Raw genomic sequence first — 15,749 nt, forward strand, 5'->3', positions numbered from 1 at the left:
CAGTCGGGTCCTCTTGTCGGTGGGTGGGCAGGGGAAGGATGGCGGAGGAAGGGCGACGGGGTTGGGCTGATGAGGAGGGTCCCTGGGGGCGCCGGTGGCTCCGGGTTGGCTTGGAGCCAGGCGGGGTGGAGAGGCAGAAAGGCCTGGTGGCCGGCCTGGCTTGGCCTAGGGCGACGGGTGGGACGCTGGGGGTGGGGGGCGCGGAAAACACCTCAGGGGCCGCGCCCACCGCGCCCCGCCCCGACGCTTCCCTTTGCCATGCCGGTAGCCAGGAGGCGGTGGGGCGGCGGCGGCCCCCGGGACTGGAGAGTCCCCGGCAGGGAGAGCGCCCGGACTTCCACGACTGCGGGGCACCGGAGGGGCCACGTCCCCTGGGCGGCTGGCAGGCAGGCAGGTGCAAGGCGCAGGGCAGGCGGGGTTCGGGTGAGGGCTGAGGAGGGGCACGGCTGGGCCCGGGAGGCGCAGAGCAGGCTCTTAGGGCGGCCAGCGGCAGCCGCACACGTCTACGGCCATACCACCCTGAACGCGCCCGATCTCGTCTGATCTCGGAAGCTAAGCAGGGTCGGGCCTGGTTAGTACTTGGATGGGAGACCGCCTGGGAATACCGGGTGCTGTAGGCTTTTTTCTTTGCCTTTTCTTTCCCCTTGGGCCACCCTTCCCATACCTTTACCGCCACAGCACCCCGCCCCCTTGCCCAACTAGGCTTCCTCCAAACGCCCCGTGCCCCCCTGGCCCCTCGCCAGCCGCGCACCGCACCGCGAGTCCCTGGCTCGCAGCAGGTGCCCCCTGCAGGGGCAGGCGTCTTCCAGCCAGCCCTTGGGCCTCCAAGCCACCACGCCCACGCACACCGGATCCAGAGGGGTGGGCTGGGGGTCGATGGGGGCGGGCGGGGTGGGCGAAGGCGACGCCTTCGGAGGGAGGGAACGCGGGAGGGCGACGATGACCCTGGCACCGATGGGCCGGGGCCAGCGCGGGCCGGACGGCACCCGCTCTGGGCAGGCGTGTCCTCCCATGGTCCTGCGCCTCGGGCCCTCATCCCCAGATCCCCTAGCCATTCCATCGGGCCGCCCGGAGCGCACGACCGCACTGGGCAACTGGCCCCACCTTAGGCCTGGGCCCGCCTCCACCTTGTCCCCAGCAGCCCTGGGGTGCGCTCCCACCCGCGGGCATTCCCTTCCTTCCCTTGGAACACCGTCCCTTTGCCCCCGTGCCGGGGGTCCCCGCTCCGGGTGGGCAGGACACAAGATGGCCGGTCGCCCGGGGCCTCCCCCCTTGGCGCCCGGGACCACCCGCTGGCACCAGAATCCGTGCTTAGTCTCCCTGCAACAGCGAAGCGAAGACCGAGGCTCGCTCGCTCAGCAAGATGGGGAGAGGGGGGCGCCCTGCACCTCGCCCCAAAGCAGCCCCCCATATAAAGGACGACAGCAGAGGAGGAATCGCCCACATGCCCCGAGGACCAGAGTGGGTCCAGGGCGGGAACGGGAGCAGAGCGGGTCTCGTGACGCCTTGGCTGCGCATCTCGGCCCCGAGGGGCTCCTCGGTGCCCAGAGCCCACCCAAGCACGACCACCCTCCCGAGGGCTAGCTGCCTAGCCAACACAGTCTCCTCCTGTTTGTGTGTGTGGGGGGGCGGGGGGATGGGTGGGGGGGTGGGTGGGGGTGTGGGGGTGTGGGGGTGTGTGGGGTGTGTGGGGTGTGGGGTGTGGGGTGGGGGGTGTGTGTCTGTTTCTGTGGTGTGCCCCTGTGTCTCCGTCCCTGTCCGCATCCAGGTCAGGGTCCGCGTCTGTCTGTCTTGGGGCCAGAGCGGGGGCGTGTGTTGGATACTCTGTCTGTGTCTCCCTCTCTGTCTCTCTCTTCCTCTCTGTCTACATCTCCGTCCGTCCGTGTCTCTGTCTTTCCCCGTGGGTCTGTGCGTCTGTCTATGCCAGCCGGCTTCTGGTGTCCCTCAGTCGGGTCCTCTTGTCGGTGGGTGGGCAGGGGAAGGGTGGCGGAGGAAGGGCGACGGGGTTGGGCTGATGAGGAGGGTCCCTGGGGGCGCCGGTGGCTCCGGGTTGGCTTGGAACCAGGCCGGGGTGGAGAGGCGGAAGGGCCTGGTGGCGGGCCTGGCTTGCCCTAAGGGCGGCGGGTGGGGCGCCGGGGGTGGGGGGGCGCGGAGAACAGCGCGCGGGCCACGCCCCCCGCGCCCCGACGCTCCCCTTGGCCCTCTCGGGAGCCAGGCGGCGGCCCCCGGGTCTGGAGAGTATCGGGCCGTGAGAGCGCTCGGTGTTCCGCGACTGCGGGGCGCTGGAGGCGCCACGTCCTCTGGGCGGTTTGGCAGGCAGGCAGGTGCAAGGCACAGGGCAGGCGTGGGGCGGTTGGGGGCTGAGGAGGGGCACGGCTGCGGCCCGGAGGCGCAGAGCAGGCTCTTAGGGCGGCCAGCGGCAGCGGCACACGTCTACGGCCATACCACCCTGAACGCGCCCGATCTCGTCTGATCTCGGAAGCTAAGCAGGGTCGGGCCTGGTTAGTACTTGGATGGGAGACCGCCTGGGAATACCGGGTGCTGTAGGCTTTTTTTCTTTGCCTTTTCTTTCCCCTTCGGCCTCCCTTCCTCTCCCTTCGCCGCCACAGTCCCCCCCCCCCGCCCCGCCCCCTCCGCCCCTTGCCCAACAAGGCCTCCTGCAAACGCCCGGTGCCCCCCTGGCCCCTCGCCAGCCGCGCACCGCACCGAGGGTCCCTGTCTCGCAGCTTGTGCCCGCTGCACCGGCAGGCAGCCCCCAGCCCTTCCACCTCACAGCCACCACGCCCACGCACACCCGATCCAGAGGGGCGGGCTGGGGGAGGTGGGGGCGGGCTGGGTGGGCGGAGGCGGCGGCTTCGCAGGGAGGGAAAGGGGGAGGGCGGCGAGGACCGCCCGCGGGCTTGGGGCGGGGGGAGCGCGGGCGGGACGGCACCCCGTCTCGGCAGGCGTGCCCTCCCAAGGTCCTGCGCCTCGGGGCCTCATCCCCGGAGCCCCTAGCCATTCCCTTGGGCCGCCCCGAGTGCACAAGCGCACCGGGCAACCGGCCCCACCTTAGGCCTGGGCCCGCCTCCACCTTCTCCCCACCCGCCCTGGGCTGCGCTCCCGCGCGCGCGGGCATTCCCTTCCTTCCCGCGGAACACCGTCCCTCTGCCCCCAGGCCGGGGGTCCTCGCTCCGTGTGGGCAGGACACAAGATGGCCGACCGCCCGGGGCCTCCCCCGTTGGCACCCGGGACCACCCGTTGGCCCCCGACTCCGTGCTCAGTGTCCCCGCAACAGCGAAGCGCACAGCGAGGCTCGCTCGCTCGGCAAGACGGCGGGAGGGGGCGGCCCTGCACCACGCCCCAAAGCGGCCCCCCAAATAAAGGACGAGAGCAGAGGAGGAATCGCCCGCACGCCCCCAGGCCCAGAGTGGGTCCTGGGCGGGAACGGGAGCAGGGCGGGTCTCCTGAGGCCTTGGCTGCGCGACCTCGGCCCCGGGGGGCTCCTCGGTGCCCAGAGCCCACCCAAGCACGACCACCCTCCCGAGGAGGGCTAGCTGCCTAGCCAACACAGTCTCTTCCTCTGTGTGTGTGTGTGTGTGTGTGTGTGGTGTGTGTGTGGTGTGTGTGGTGTGTGTGTGGTGTGTGTGTCTGTTTCTGGGGTGTGCCCCTGTGTCTCCGTCCCTGTCCGCATCCAGGTCAGGGTCCGCGTCTGTCTGTCTTGGGGCCAGAGCGGGGGTGTGTGTTGGATACTCTGTCTGTGTTCTCCCTCTCTGTCCCTCTCTTCCTCTCTGTCTACATCTCCGTCCGTCCGTCCGTCCGTGTCTCTGTCTTTCCCCGTGGGTCTGTGCGTCTGTCTATGCCAGCCGGCTTCCGGTGTCCCTCAGTCGGGTCCTCTTGTCGGTGGGTGGGCAGGGGAAGGGTGGCGGAGGAAGGGCGACGGGGTTGGGCTGATGAGGAGGGTCCCTGGGGGCGCCGGTGGCTCCGGGTTGGCTTGGAGCCAGGCGGGGTGGAGAGGCAGAAAGGCCTGGTGGCCGGCCTGGCTTGGCCTAGGGCGACGGGTGGGACGCTGGGGGTGGGGGGCGCGGAAAACACCTCAGGGGCCGCGCCCACCGCGCCCCGCCCCGACGCTTCCCTTTGCCATGCCGGTAGCCAGGAGGCGGTGGGGCGGCGGCGGCCCCCGGGACTGGAGAGTCCCCGGCAGGGAGAGCGCCCGGACTTCCACGACTGCGGGGCACCGGAGGGGCCACGTCCCCTGGGCGGCTGGCAGGCAGGCAGGTGCAAGGCGCAGGGCAGGCGGGGTTCGGGTGAGGGCTGAGGAGGGGCACGGCTGGGCCCGGGAGGCGCAGAGCAGGCTCTTAGGGCGGCCAGCGGCAGCCGCACACGTCTACGGCCATACCACCCTGAACGCGCCCGATCTCGTCTGATCTCGGAAGCTAAGCAGGGTCGGGCCTGGTTAGTACTTGGATGGGAGACCGCCTGGGAATACCGGGTGCTGTAGGCTTTTTTCTTTGCCTTTTCTTTCCCCTTGGGCCACCCTTCCCATACCTTTACCGCCACAGCACCCCGCCCCCTTGCCCAACTAGGCTTCCTCCAAACGCCCCGTGCCCCCCTGGCCCCTCGCCAGCCGCGCACCGCACCGCGAGTCCCTGGCTCGCAGCAGGTGCCCCCTGCAGGGGCAGGCGTCTTCCAGCCAGCCCTTGGGCCTCCAAGCCACCACGCCCACGCACACCGGATCCAGAGGGCTGGGCTGGGGGTCGATGGGGGCGGGCGGGGTGGGCGAAGGCGACGCCTTCGGAGGGAGGGAACGCGGGAGGGCGACGAAGACCCTGGCACCGATGGGCCGGGGCCAGCGCGGGCCGGACGGCACCCGCTCTGGGCAGGCGTGTCCTCCCATGGTCCTGCGCCTCGGGCCCTCATCCCCACATCCCCTAGCCATTCCATCGGGCCGCCCGGAGCGCACGACCGCACTGGGCAACTGGCCCCACCTTAGGCCTGGGCCCGCCTCCACCTTGTCCCCAGCAGCCCTGGGGTGCGCTCCCACCCGCGGGCATTCCCTTCCTTCCCTTGGAACACCGTCCCTTTGCCCCCGTGCCGGGGGTCCCCGCTCCGGGTGGGCAGGACACAAGATGGCCGGTCGCCCGGGGCCTCCCCCCTTGGCGCCCGGGACCACCCGCTGGCACCAGAATCCGTGCTTAGTCTCCCTGCAACAGCGAAGCGAAGACCGAGGCTCGCTCGCTCAGCAAGATGGGGAGAGGGGGGCGCCCTGCACCTCGCCCCAAAGCAGCCCCCCATATAAAGGACGACAGCAGAGGAGGAATCGCCCACATGCCCCGAGGACCAGAGTGGGTCCAGGGCGGGAACGGGAGCAGAGCGGGTCTCGTGACGCCTTGGCTGCGCATCTCGGCCCCGAGGGGCTCCTCGGTGCCCAGAGCCCACCCAAGCACGACCACCCTCCCGAGGGCTAGCTGCCTAGCCAACACAGTCTCCTCCTGTTTGTGTGTGGGGGGGGGCGGGGGGATGGGTGGGGGGGTGGGTGGGGGTGTGGGGGTGTGGGGGTGTGTGGGGTGTGTGGGGTGTGGGGTGTGGGGTGGGGGGTGTGTGTCTGTTTCTGTGGTGTGCCCCTGTGTCTCCGTCCCTGTCCGCATCCAGGTCAGGGTCCGCGTCTGTCTGTCTTGGGGCCAGAGCGGGGGCGTGTGTTGGATACTCTGTCTGTGTCTCCCTCTCTGTCTCTCTCTTCCTCTCTGTCTACATCTCCGTCCGTCCGTGTCTCTGTCTTTCCCCGTGGGTCTGTGCGTCTGTCTATGCCAGCCGGCTTCTGGTGTCCCTCAGTCGGGTCCTCTTGTCGGTGGGTGGGCAGGGGAAGGGTGGCGGAGGAAGGGCGACGGGGTTGGGCTGATGAGGAGGGTCCCTGGGGGCGCCGGTGGCTCCGGGTTGGCTTGGAACCAGGCCGGGGTGGAGAGGCGGAAGGGCCTGGTGGCGGGCCTGGCTTGCCCTAAGGGCGGCGGGTGGGGCGCCGGGGGTGGGGGGGCGCGGAGAACAGCGCGCGGGCCACGCCCCCCGCGCCCCGACGCTCCCCTTGGCCCTCTCGGGAGCCAGGCGGCGGCCCCCGGGTCTGGAGAGTATCGGGCCGTGAGAGCGCTCGGTGTTCCGCGACTGCGGGGCGCTGGAGGCGCCACGTCCTCTGGGCGGTTTGGCAGGCAGGCAGGTGCAAGGCACAGGGCAGGCGTGGGGCGGTTGGGGGCTGAGGAGGGGCACGGCTGCGGCCCGGAGGCGCAGAGCAGGCTCTTAGGGCGGCCAGCGGCAGCGGCACACGTCTACGGCCATACCACCCTGAACGCGCCCGATCTCGTCTGATCTCGGAAGCTAAGCAGGGTCGGGCCTGGTTAGTACTTGGATGGGAGACCGCCTGGGAATACCGGGTGCTGTAGGCTTTTTTTCTTTGCCTTTTCTTTCCCCTTCGGCCTCCCTTCCTCTCCCTTCGCCGCCACAGTCCCCCCCCCCCCGCCCCGCCCCCTCCGCCCCTTGCCCAACAAGGCCTCCTGCAAACGCCCGGTGCCCCCCTGGCCCCTCGCCAGCCGCGCACCGCACCGAGGGTCCCTGTCTCGCAGCTTGTGCCCGCTGCACCGGCAGGCAGCCCCCAGCCCTTCCACCTCACAGCCACCACGCCCACGCACACCCGATCCAGAGGGGCGGGCTGGGGGAGGTGGGGGCGGGCTGGGTGGGCGGAGGCGGCGGCTTCGCAGGGAGGGAAAGGGGGAGGGCGGCGAGGACCGCCCGCGGGCTTGGGGCGGGGGGAGCGCGGGCGGGACGGCACCCCGTCTCGGCAGGCGTGCCCTCCCAAGGTCCTGCGCCTCGGGGCCTCATCCCCGGAGCCCCTAGCCATTCCCTTGGGCCGCCCCGAGTGCACAAGCGCACCGGGCAACCGGCCCCACCTTAGGCCTGGGCCCGCCTCCACCTTCTCCCCACCCGCCCTGGGCTGCGCTCCCGCGCGCGCGGGCATTCCCTTCCTTCCCGCGGAACACCGTCCCTCTGCCCCCAGGCCGGGGGTCCTCGCTCCGTGTGGGCAGGACACAAGATGGCCGACCGCCCGGGGCCTCCCCCGTTGGCACCCGGGACCACCCGTTGGCCCCCGACTCCGTGCTCAGTGTCCCCGCAACAGCGAAGCGCACAGCGAGGCTCGCTCGCTCGGCAAGACGGCGGGAGGGGGCGGCCCTGCACCACGCCCCAAAGCGGCCCCCCAAATAAAGGACGAGAGCAGAGGAGGAATCGCCCGCACGCCCCCAGGCCCAGAGTGGGTCCTGGGCGGGAACGGGAGCAGGGCGGGTCTCCTGAGGCCTTGGCTGCGCGACCTCGGCCCCGGGGGGCTCCTCGGTGCCCAGAGCCCACCCAAGCACGACCACCCTCCCGAGGAGGGCTAGCTGCCTAGCCAACACAGTCTCTTCCTCTGTGTGTGTGTGTGTGTGTGTGTGTGGTGTGTGTGTGGTGTGTGTGGTGTGTGTGTGGTGTGTGTGTCTGTTTCTGGGGTGTGCCCCTGTGTCTCCGTCCCTGTCCGCATCCAGGTCAGGGTCCGCGTCTGTCTGTCTTGGGGCCAGAGCGGGGGTGTGTGTTGGATACTCTGTCTGTGTTCTCCCTCTCTGTCCCTCTCTTCCTCTCTGTCTACATCTCCGTCCGTCCGTCCGTCCGTGTCTCTGTCTTTCCCCGTGGGTCTGTGCGTCTGTCTATGCCAGCCGGCTTCTGGTGTCCCTCAGTCGGGTCCTCTTGTCGGTGGGTGGGCAGGGGAAGGGTGGCGGAGGAAGGGCGACGGGGTTGGGCTGATGAGGAGGGTCCCTGGGGGCGCCGGTGGCTCCGGGTTGGCTTGGAGCCAGGCGGGGTGGAGAGGCAGAAAGGCCTGGTGGCCGGCCTGGCTTGGCCTAGGGCGACGGGTGGGACGCTGGGGGTGGGGGTGGGGGTGGGGGGCGCGGAAAACACCTCAGGGGCCGCGCCCACCGCGCCCCGCCCCGACGCTTCCCTTTGCCATGCCGGTAGCCAGGAGGCGGTGGGGCGGCGGCGGCCCCCGGGACTGGAGAGTCCCCGGCAGGGAGAGCGCCCGGACTTCCACGACTGCGGGGCACCGGAGGGGCCACGTCCCCTGGGCGGCTGGCAGGCAGGCAGGTGCAAGGCGCAGGGCAGGCGGGGTTCGGGTGAGGGCTGAGGAGGGGCACGGCTGGGCCCGGGAGGCGCAGAGCAGGCTCTTAGGGCGGCCAGCGGCAGCCGCACACGTCTACGGCCATACCACCCTGAACGCGCCCGATCTCGTCTGATCTCGGAAGCTAAGCAGGGTCGGGCCTGGTTAGTACTTGGATGGGAGACCGCCTGGGAATACCGGGTGCTGTAGGCTTTTTTCTTTGCCTTTTCTTTCCCCTTGGGCCACCCTTCCCATACCTTTACCGCCACAGCACCCCGCCCCCTTGCCCAACTAGGCTTCCTCCAAACGCCCCGTGCCCCCCTGGCCCCTCGCCAGCCGCGCACCGCACCGCGAGTCCCTGGCTCGCAGCAGGTGCCCCCTGCAGGGGCAGGCGTCTTCCAGCCAGCCCTTGGGCCTCCAAGCCACCACGCCCACGCACACCGGATCCAGAGGGCTGGGCTGGGGGTCGATGGGGGCGGGCGGGGTGGGCGAAGGCGACGCCTTCGGAGGGAGGGAACGCGGGAGGGCGACGATGACCCTGGCACCGATGGGCCGGGGCCAGCGCGGGCCGGACGGCACCCGCTCTGGGCAGGCGTGTCCTCCCATGGTCCTGCGCCTCGGGCCCTCATCCCCAGATCCCCTAGCCATTCCATCGGGCCGCCTGGAGCGCACGACCGCACTGGGCAACTGGCCCCACCTTAGGCCTGGGCCCGCCTCCACCTTGTCCCCAGCAGCCCTGGGGTGCGCTCCCACCCGCGGGCATTCCCTTCCTTCCCTTGGAACACCGTCCCTTTGCCCCCGTGCCGGGGGTCCCCGCTCCGGGTGGGCAGGACACAAGATGGCCGGTCGCCCGGGGCCTCCCCCCTTGGCGCCCGGGACCACCCGCTGGCACCAGAATCCGTGCTTAGTCTCCCTGCAACAGCGAAGCGAAGACCGAGGCTCGCTCGCTCAGCAAGATGGGGAGAGGGGGGCGCCCTGCACCTCGCCCCAAAGCAGCCCCCCATATAAAGGACGACAGCAGAGGAGGAATCGCCCACATGCCCCGAGGACCAGAGTGGGTCCAGGGCGGGAACGGGAGCAGAGCGGGTCTCGTGACGCCTTGGCTGCGCATCTCGGCCCCGAGGGGCTCCTCGGTGCCCAGAGCCCACCCAAGCACGACCACCCTCCCGAGGGCTAGCTGCCTAGCCAACACAGTCTCCTCCTGTTTGTGTGTGTGGGGGGGCGGGGGGATGGGTGGGGGGGTGGGTGGGGGTGTGGGGGTGTGGGGGTGTGTGGGGTGTGTGGGGTGTGGGGTGTGGGGTGGGGGGTGTGTGTCTGTTTCTGTGGTGTGCCCCTGTGTCTCCGTCCCTGTCCGCATCCAGGTCAGGGTCCGCGTCTGTCTGTCTTGGGGCCAGAGCGGGGGCGTGTGTTGGATACTCTGTCTGTGTCTCCCTCTCTGTCTCTCTCTTCCTCTCTGTCTACATCTCCGTCCGTCCGTGTCTCTGTCTTTCCCCGTGGGTCTGTGCGTCTGTCTATGCCAGCCGGCTTCTGGTGTCCCTCAGTCGGGTCCTCTTGTCGGTGGGTGGGCAGGGGAAGGGTGGCGGAGGAAGGGCGACGGGGTTGGGCTGATGAGGAGGGTCCCTGGGGGCGCCGGTGGCTCCGGGTTGGCTTGGAACCAGGCCGGGGTGGAGAGGCGGAAGGGCCTGGTGGCGGGCCTGGCTTGCCCTAAGGGCGGCGGGTGGGGCGCCGGGGGTGGGGGGGCGCGGAGAACAGCGCGCGGGCCACGCCCCCCGCGCCCCGACGCTCCCCTTGGCCCTCTCGGGAGCCAGGCGGCGGCCCCCGGGTCTGGAGAGTATCGGGCCGTGAGAGCGCTCGGTGTTCCGCGACTGCGGGGCGCTGGAGGCGCCACGTCCTCTGGGCGGTTTGGCAGGCAGGCAGGTGCAAGGCACAGGGCAGGCGTGGGGCGGTTGGGGGCTGAGGAGGGGCACGGCTGCGGCCCGGAGGCGCAGAGCAGGCTCTTAGGGCGGCCAGCGGCAGCGGCACACGTCTACGGCCATACCACCCTGAACGCGCCCGATCTCGTCTGATCTCGGAAGCTAAGCAGGGTCGGGCCTGGTTAGTACTTGGATGGGAGACCGCCTGGGAATACCGGGTGCTGTAGGCTTTTTTTCTTTGCCTTTTCTTTCCCCTTCGGCCTCCCTTCCTCTCCCTTCGCCGCCACAGTCCCCCCCCCCCGCCCCGCCCCCTCCGCCCCTTGCCCAACAAGGCCTCCTGCAAACGCCCGGTGCCCCCCTGGCCCCTCGCCAGCCGCGCACCGCACCGAGGGTCCCTGTCTCGCAGCTTGTGCCCGCTGCACCGGCAGGCAGCCCCCAGCCCTTCCACCTCACAGCCACCACGCCCACGCACACCCGATCCAGAGGGGCGGGCTGGGGGAGGTGGGGGCGGGCTGGGTGGGCGGAGGCGGCGGCTTCGCAGGGAGGGAAAGGGGGAGGGCGGCGAGGACCGCCCGCGGGCTTGGGGCGGGGGGAGCGCGGGCGGGACGGCACCCCGTCTCGGCAGGCGTGCCCTCCCAAGGTCCTGCGCCTCGGGGCCTCATCCCCGGAGCCCCTAGCCATTCCCTTGGGCCGCCCCGAGTGCACAAGCGCACCGGGCAACCGGCCCCACCTTAGGCCTGGGCCCGCCTCCACCTTCTCCCCACCCGCCCTGGGCTGCGCTCCCGCGCGCGCGGGCATTCCCTTCCTTCCCGCGGAACACCGTCCCTCTGCCCCCAGGCCGGGGGTCCTCGCTCCGTGTGGGCAGGACACAAGATGGCCGACCGCCCGGGGCCTCCCCCGTTGGCACCCGGGACCACCCGTTGGCCCCCGACTCCGTGCTCAGTGTCCCCGCAACAGCGAAGCGCACAGCGAGGCTCGCTCGCTCGGCAAGACGGCGGGAGGGGGCGGCCCTGCACCACGCCCCAAAGCGGCCCCCCAAATAAAGGACGAGAGCAGAGGAGGAATCGCCCGCACGCCCCCAGGCCCAGAGTGGGTCCTGGGCGGGAACGGGAGCAGGGCGGGTCTCCTGAGGCCTTGGCTGCGCGACCTCGGCCCCGGGGGGCTCCTCGGTGCCCAGAGCCCACCCAAGCACGACCACCCTCCCGAGGAGGGCTAGCTGCCTAGCCAACACAGTCTCTTCCTCTGTGTGTGTGTGTGTGTGTGTGTGTGGTGTGTGTGTGGTGTGTGTGGTGTGTGTGTGGTGTGTGTGTCTGTTTCTGGGGTGTGCCCCTGTGTCTCCGTCCCTGTCCGCATCCAGGTCAGGGTCCGCGTCTGTCTGTCTTGGGGCCAGAGCGGGGGTGTGTGTTGGATACTCTGTCTGTGTTCTCCCTCTCTGTCCCTCTCTTCCTCTCTGTCTACATCTCCGTCCGTCCGTCCGTCCGTGTCTCTGTCTTTCCCCGTGGGTCTGTGCGTCTGTCTATGCCAGCCGGCTTCTGGTGTCCCTCAGTCGGGTCCTCTTGTCGGTGGGTGGGCAGGGGAAGGGTGGCGGAGGAAGGGCGACGGGGTTGGGCTGATGAGGAGGGTCCCTGGGGGCGCCGGTGGCTCCGGGTTGGCTTGGAGCCAGGCGGGGTGGAGAGGCAGAAAGGCCTGGTGGCCGGCCTGGCTTGGCCTAGGGCGACGGGTGGGACGCTGGGGGTGGGGGTGGGGGTGGGGGGCGCGGAAAACACCTCAGGGGCCGCGCCCACCGCGCCCCGCCCCGACGCTTCCCTTTGCCATGCCGGTAGCCAGGAGGCGGTGGGGCGGCGGCGGCCCCCGGGACTGGAGAGTCCCCGGCAGGGAGAGCGCCCGGACTTCCACGACTGCGGGGCACCGGAGGGGCCACGTCCCCTGGGCGGCTGGCAGGCAGGCAGGTGCAAGGCGCAGGGCAGGCGGGGTTCGGGTGAGGGCTGAGGAGGGGCACGGCTGGGCCCGGGAGGCGCAGAGCAGGCTCTTAGGGCGGCCAGCGGCAGCCGCACACGTCTACGGCCATACCACCCTGAACGCGCCCGATCTCGTCTGATCTCGGAAGCTAAGCAGGGTCGGGCCTGGTTAGTACTTGGATGGGAGACCGCCTGGGAATACCGGGTGCTGTAGGCTTTTTTCTTTGCCTTTTCTTTCCCCTTGGGCCACCCTTCCCATACCTTTACCGCCACAGCACCCCGCCCCCTTGCCCAACTAGGCTTCCTCCAAACGCCCCGTGCCCCCCTGGCCCCTCGCCAGCCGCGCACCGCACCGCGAGTCCCTGGCTCGCAGCAGGTGCCCCCTGCAGGGGCAGGCGTCTTCCAGCCAGCCCTTGGGCCTCCAAGCCACCACGCCCACGCACACCGGATCCAGAGGGGTGGGCTGGGGGTCGATGGGGGCGGGCGGGGTGGGCGAAGGCGACGCCTTCGGAGGGAGGGAACGCGGGAGGGCGACGATGACCCTGGCACCGATGGGCCGGGGCCAGCGCGGGCCGGACGGCACCCGCTCTGGGCAGGCGTGTCCTCCCATGGTCCTGCGCCTCGGGCCCTCATCCCCAGATCCCCTAGCCATTCCATCGGGCCGCCCGGAGCGCACGACCGCACTGGGCAACTGGCCCCACCTTAGGCCTGGGCCCGCCTCCACCTTGTCCCCAGCAGCCCTGGGGTGCGCTCCCACCCGCGGGCATTCCCTTCCTTCCCTTGGAACACCGTCCCTTTGCCCCCGTGCCGGGGGTCCCCGCTCCGGGTGGGCAGGACACAAGATGGCCGGTCGCCCGGGGCCTCCCCCCTTGGCGCCCGGGACCACCCGCTGGCACCAGAATCCGTGCTTAGTCTCCCTGCAACAGCGAAGCGAAGACCGAGGCTCGCTCGCTCAGCAAGATGGGGAGAGGGGGGCGCCCTGCACCTCGCCCCAAAGCAGCCCCCCATATAAAGGACGACAGCAGAGGAGGAATCGCCCACATGCCCCGAGGACCAGAGTGGGTCCAGGGCGGGAACGGGAGCAGAGCGGGTCTCGTGACGCCTTGGCTGCGCATCTCGGCCCCGAGGGGCTCCTCAGTGCCCAGAGCCCACCCAAGCACGACCACCCTCCCGAGGGCTAGCTGCCTAGCCAACACAGTCTCCTCCTGTTTGTGTGTGGGGGGGGGCGGGGGGATGGGTGGGGGGGTGGGTGGGGGTGTGGGGGTGTGGGGGTGTGTGGGGTGTGTGGGGTGTGGGGTGTGGGGTGGGGGGTGTGTGTCTGTTTCTGTGGTGTGCCCCTGTGTCTCCGTCCCTGTCCGCATCCAGGTCAGGGTCCGCGTCTGTCTGTCTTGGGGCCAGAGCGGGGGCGTGTGTTGGATACTCTGTCTGTGTCTCCCTCTCTGTCTCTCTCTTCCTCTCTGTCTACATCTCCGTCCGTCCGTGTCTCTGTCTTTCCCCGTGGGTCTGTGCGTCTGTCTATGCCAGCCGGCTTCTGGTGTCCCTCAGTCGGGTCCTCTTGTCGGTGGGTGGGCAGGGGAAGGGTGGCGGAGGAAGGGCGACGGGGTTGGGCTGATGAGGAGGGTCCCTGGGGGCGCCGGTGGCTCCGGGTTGGCTTGGAACCAGGCCGGGGTGGAGAGGCGGAAGGGCCTGGTGGCGGGCCTGGCTTGCCCTAAGGGCGGCGGGTGGGGCGCCGGGGGTGGGGGGGCGCGGAGAACAGCGCGCGGGCCACGCCCCCCGCGCCCCGACGCTCCCCTTGGCCCTCTCGGGAGCCAGGCGGCGGCCCCCGGGTCTGGAGAGTATCGGGCCGTGAGAGCGCTCGGTGTTCCGCGACTGCGGGGCGCTGGAGGCGCCACGTCCTCTGGGCGGTTTGGCAGGCAGGCAGGTGCAAGGCACAGGGCAGGCGTGGGGCGGTTGGGGGCTGAGGAGGGGCACGGCTGCGGCCCGGAGGCGCAGAGCAGGCTCTTAGGGCGGCCAGCGGCAGCGGCACACGTCTACGGCCATACCACCCTGAACGCGCCCGATCTCGTCTGATCTCGGAAGCTAAGCAGGGTCGGGCCTGGTTAGTACTTGGATGGGAGACCGCCTGGGAATACCGGGTGCTGTAGGCTTTTTTTCTTTGCCTTTTCTTTCCCCTTCGGCCTCCCTTCCTCTCCCTTCGCCGCCACAGTCCCCCCCCCCCCGCCCCGCCCCCTCCGCCCCTTGCCCAACAAGGCCTCCTGCAAACGCCCGGTGCCCCCCTGGCCCCTCGCCAGCCGCGCACCGCACCGAGGGTCCCTGTCTCGCAGCTTGTGCCCGCTGCACCGGCAGGCAGCCCCCAGCCCTTCCACCTCACAGCCACCACGCCCACGCACACCCGATCCAGAGGGGCGGGCTGGGGGAGGTGGGGGCGGGCTGGGTGGGCGGAGGCGGCGGCTTCGCAGGGAGGGAAAGGGGGAGGGCGGCGAGGACCGCCCGCGGGCTTGGGGCGGGGGGAGCGCGGGCGGGACGGCACCCCGTCTCGGCAGGCGTGCCCTCCCAAGGTCCTGCGCCTCGGGGCCTCATCCCCGGAGCCCCTAGCCATTCCCTTGGGCCGCCCCGAGTGCACAAGCGCACCGGGCAACCGGCCCCACCTTAGGCCTGGGCCCGCCTCCACCTTCTCCCCACCCGCCCTGGGCTGCGCTCCCGCGCGCGCGGGCATTCCCTTCCTTCCCGCGGAACACCGTCCCTCTGCCCCCAGGCCGGGGGTCCTCGCTCCGTGTGGGCAGGACACAAGATGGCCGACCGCCCGGGGCCTCCCCCGTTGGCACCCGGGACCACCCGTTGGCCCCCGACTCCGTGCTCAGTGTCCCCGCAACAGCGAAGCGCACAGCGAGGCTCGCTCGCTCGGCAAGACGGCGGGAGGGGGCGGCCCTGCACCACGCCCCAAAGCGGCCCCCCAAATAAAGGACGAGAGCAGAGGAGGAATCGCCCGCACGCCCCCAGGCCCAGAGTGGGTCCTGGGCGGGAACGGGAGCAGGGCGGGTCTCCTGAGGCCTTGGCTGCGCGACCTCGGCCCCGGGGGGCTCCTCGGTGCCCAGAGCCCACCCAAGCACGACCACCCTCCCGAGGAGGGCTAGCTGCCTAGCCAACACAGTCTCTTCCTCTGTGTGTGTGTGTGTGTGTGTGTGTGTGGTGTGTGTGTGGTGTGTGTGGTGTGTGTGTGGTGTGTGTGTCTGTTTCTGGGGTGTGCCCCTGTGTCTCCGTCCCTGTCCGCATCCAGGTCAGGGTCCGCGTCTGTCTGTCTTGGGGCCAGAGCGGGGGTGTGTGTTGGATACTCTGTCTGTGTTCTCCCTCTCTGTCCCTCTCTTCCTCTCTGTCTACATCTCCGTCCGTCCGTCCGTCCGTGTCTCTGTCTTTCCCCGTGGGTCTGTGCGTCTGTCTATGCCAGCCGGCTTCTGGTGTCCCTCAGTCGGGTCCTCTTGTCGGTGGGTGGGCAGGGGAAGGGTGGCGGAGGAAGGGCGACGGGGTTGGGCTGATGAGGAGGGTCCCTGGGGGCGCCGGTGGCTCCGGGTTGGCTTGGAGCCAGGCGGGGTGGAGAGGCAGAAAGGCCTGGTGGCCGGCCTGGCTTGGCCTAGGGCGACGGGTGGGACGCTGGGGGTGGGGGTGGGGGTGGGGGGCGCGGAAAACACCTCAGGGGCCGCGCCCACCGCGCCCCGCCCCGACGCTTCCCTTTGC

At 70.7% G+C, this 15,749-nt stretch overlaps 8 non-coding genes across 8 annotated transcripts; all 8 read left to right on the top strand.

Annotated features, from left to right (window-relative positions):
* The first annotated feature begins 501 nt into the window (after positions 1-501).
* LOC135365037 (5S ribosomal RNA) lies at positions 502-620 on the top strand. The gene has a single exon (XR_010412845.1). It is a non-coding gene; the product is annotated as a 5S ribosomal RNA (ribosomal RNA).
* A 1,811-nt stretch (positions 621-2,431) lies between these two features.
* On the top strand, positions 2,432-2,550 carry LOC135365038 (5S ribosomal RNA). Its single transcript, XR_010412846.1, has one exon. It is a non-coding gene; the product is annotated as a 5S ribosomal RNA (ribosomal RNA).
* A 1,814-nt stretch (positions 2,551-4,364) lies between these two features.
* LOC135365039 (5S ribosomal RNA) lies at positions 4,365-4,483 on the top strand. The gene has a single exon (XR_010412847.1). It is a non-coding gene; the product is annotated as a 5S ribosomal RNA (ribosomal RNA).
* A 1,811-nt stretch (positions 4,484-6,294) lies between these two features.
* Positions 6,295-6,413, top strand: LOC135365040 (5S ribosomal RNA). The gene has a single exon (XR_010412848.1). It is a non-coding gene; the product is annotated as a 5S ribosomal RNA (ribosomal RNA).
* A 1,827-nt stretch (positions 6,414-8,240) lies between these two features.
* Positions 8,241-8,359, top strand: LOC135365041 (5S ribosomal RNA). Its single transcript, XR_010412849.1, has one exon. It is a non-coding gene; the product is annotated as a 5S ribosomal RNA (ribosomal RNA).
* A 1,811-nt stretch (positions 8,360-10,170) lies between these two features.
* Positions 10,171-10,289, top strand: LOC135365042 (5S ribosomal RNA). The gene has a single exon (XR_010412850.1). It is a non-coding gene; the product is annotated as a 5S ribosomal RNA (ribosomal RNA).
* A 1,826-nt stretch (positions 10,290-12,115) lies between these two features.
* Positions 12,116-12,234, top strand: LOC135365043 (5S ribosomal RNA). Its single transcript, XR_010412851.1, has one exon. It is a non-coding gene; the product is annotated as a 5S ribosomal RNA (ribosomal RNA).
* A 1,811-nt stretch (positions 12,235-14,045) lies between these two features.
* LOC135365044 (5S ribosomal RNA) lies at positions 14,046-14,164 on the top strand. The gene has a single exon (XR_010412852.1). It is a non-coding gene; the product is annotated as a 5S ribosomal RNA (ribosomal RNA).
* The last annotated feature ends 1,585 nt before the right edge of the window (positions 14,165-15,749 follow it).

This window comes from Mirounga angustirostris, unplaced genomic scaffold, assembly GCF_029215605.1.
Source record: "Mirounga angustirostris isolate CCGP_5_RB_7025 unplaced genomic scaffold, mMirAng1.0.hap1 SCAF_6, whole genome shotgun sequence".
Classification (NCBI taxonomy): domain Eukaryota; kingdom Metazoa; phylum Chordata; class Mammalia; order Carnivora; family Phocidae; genus Mirounga; species Mirounga angustirostris.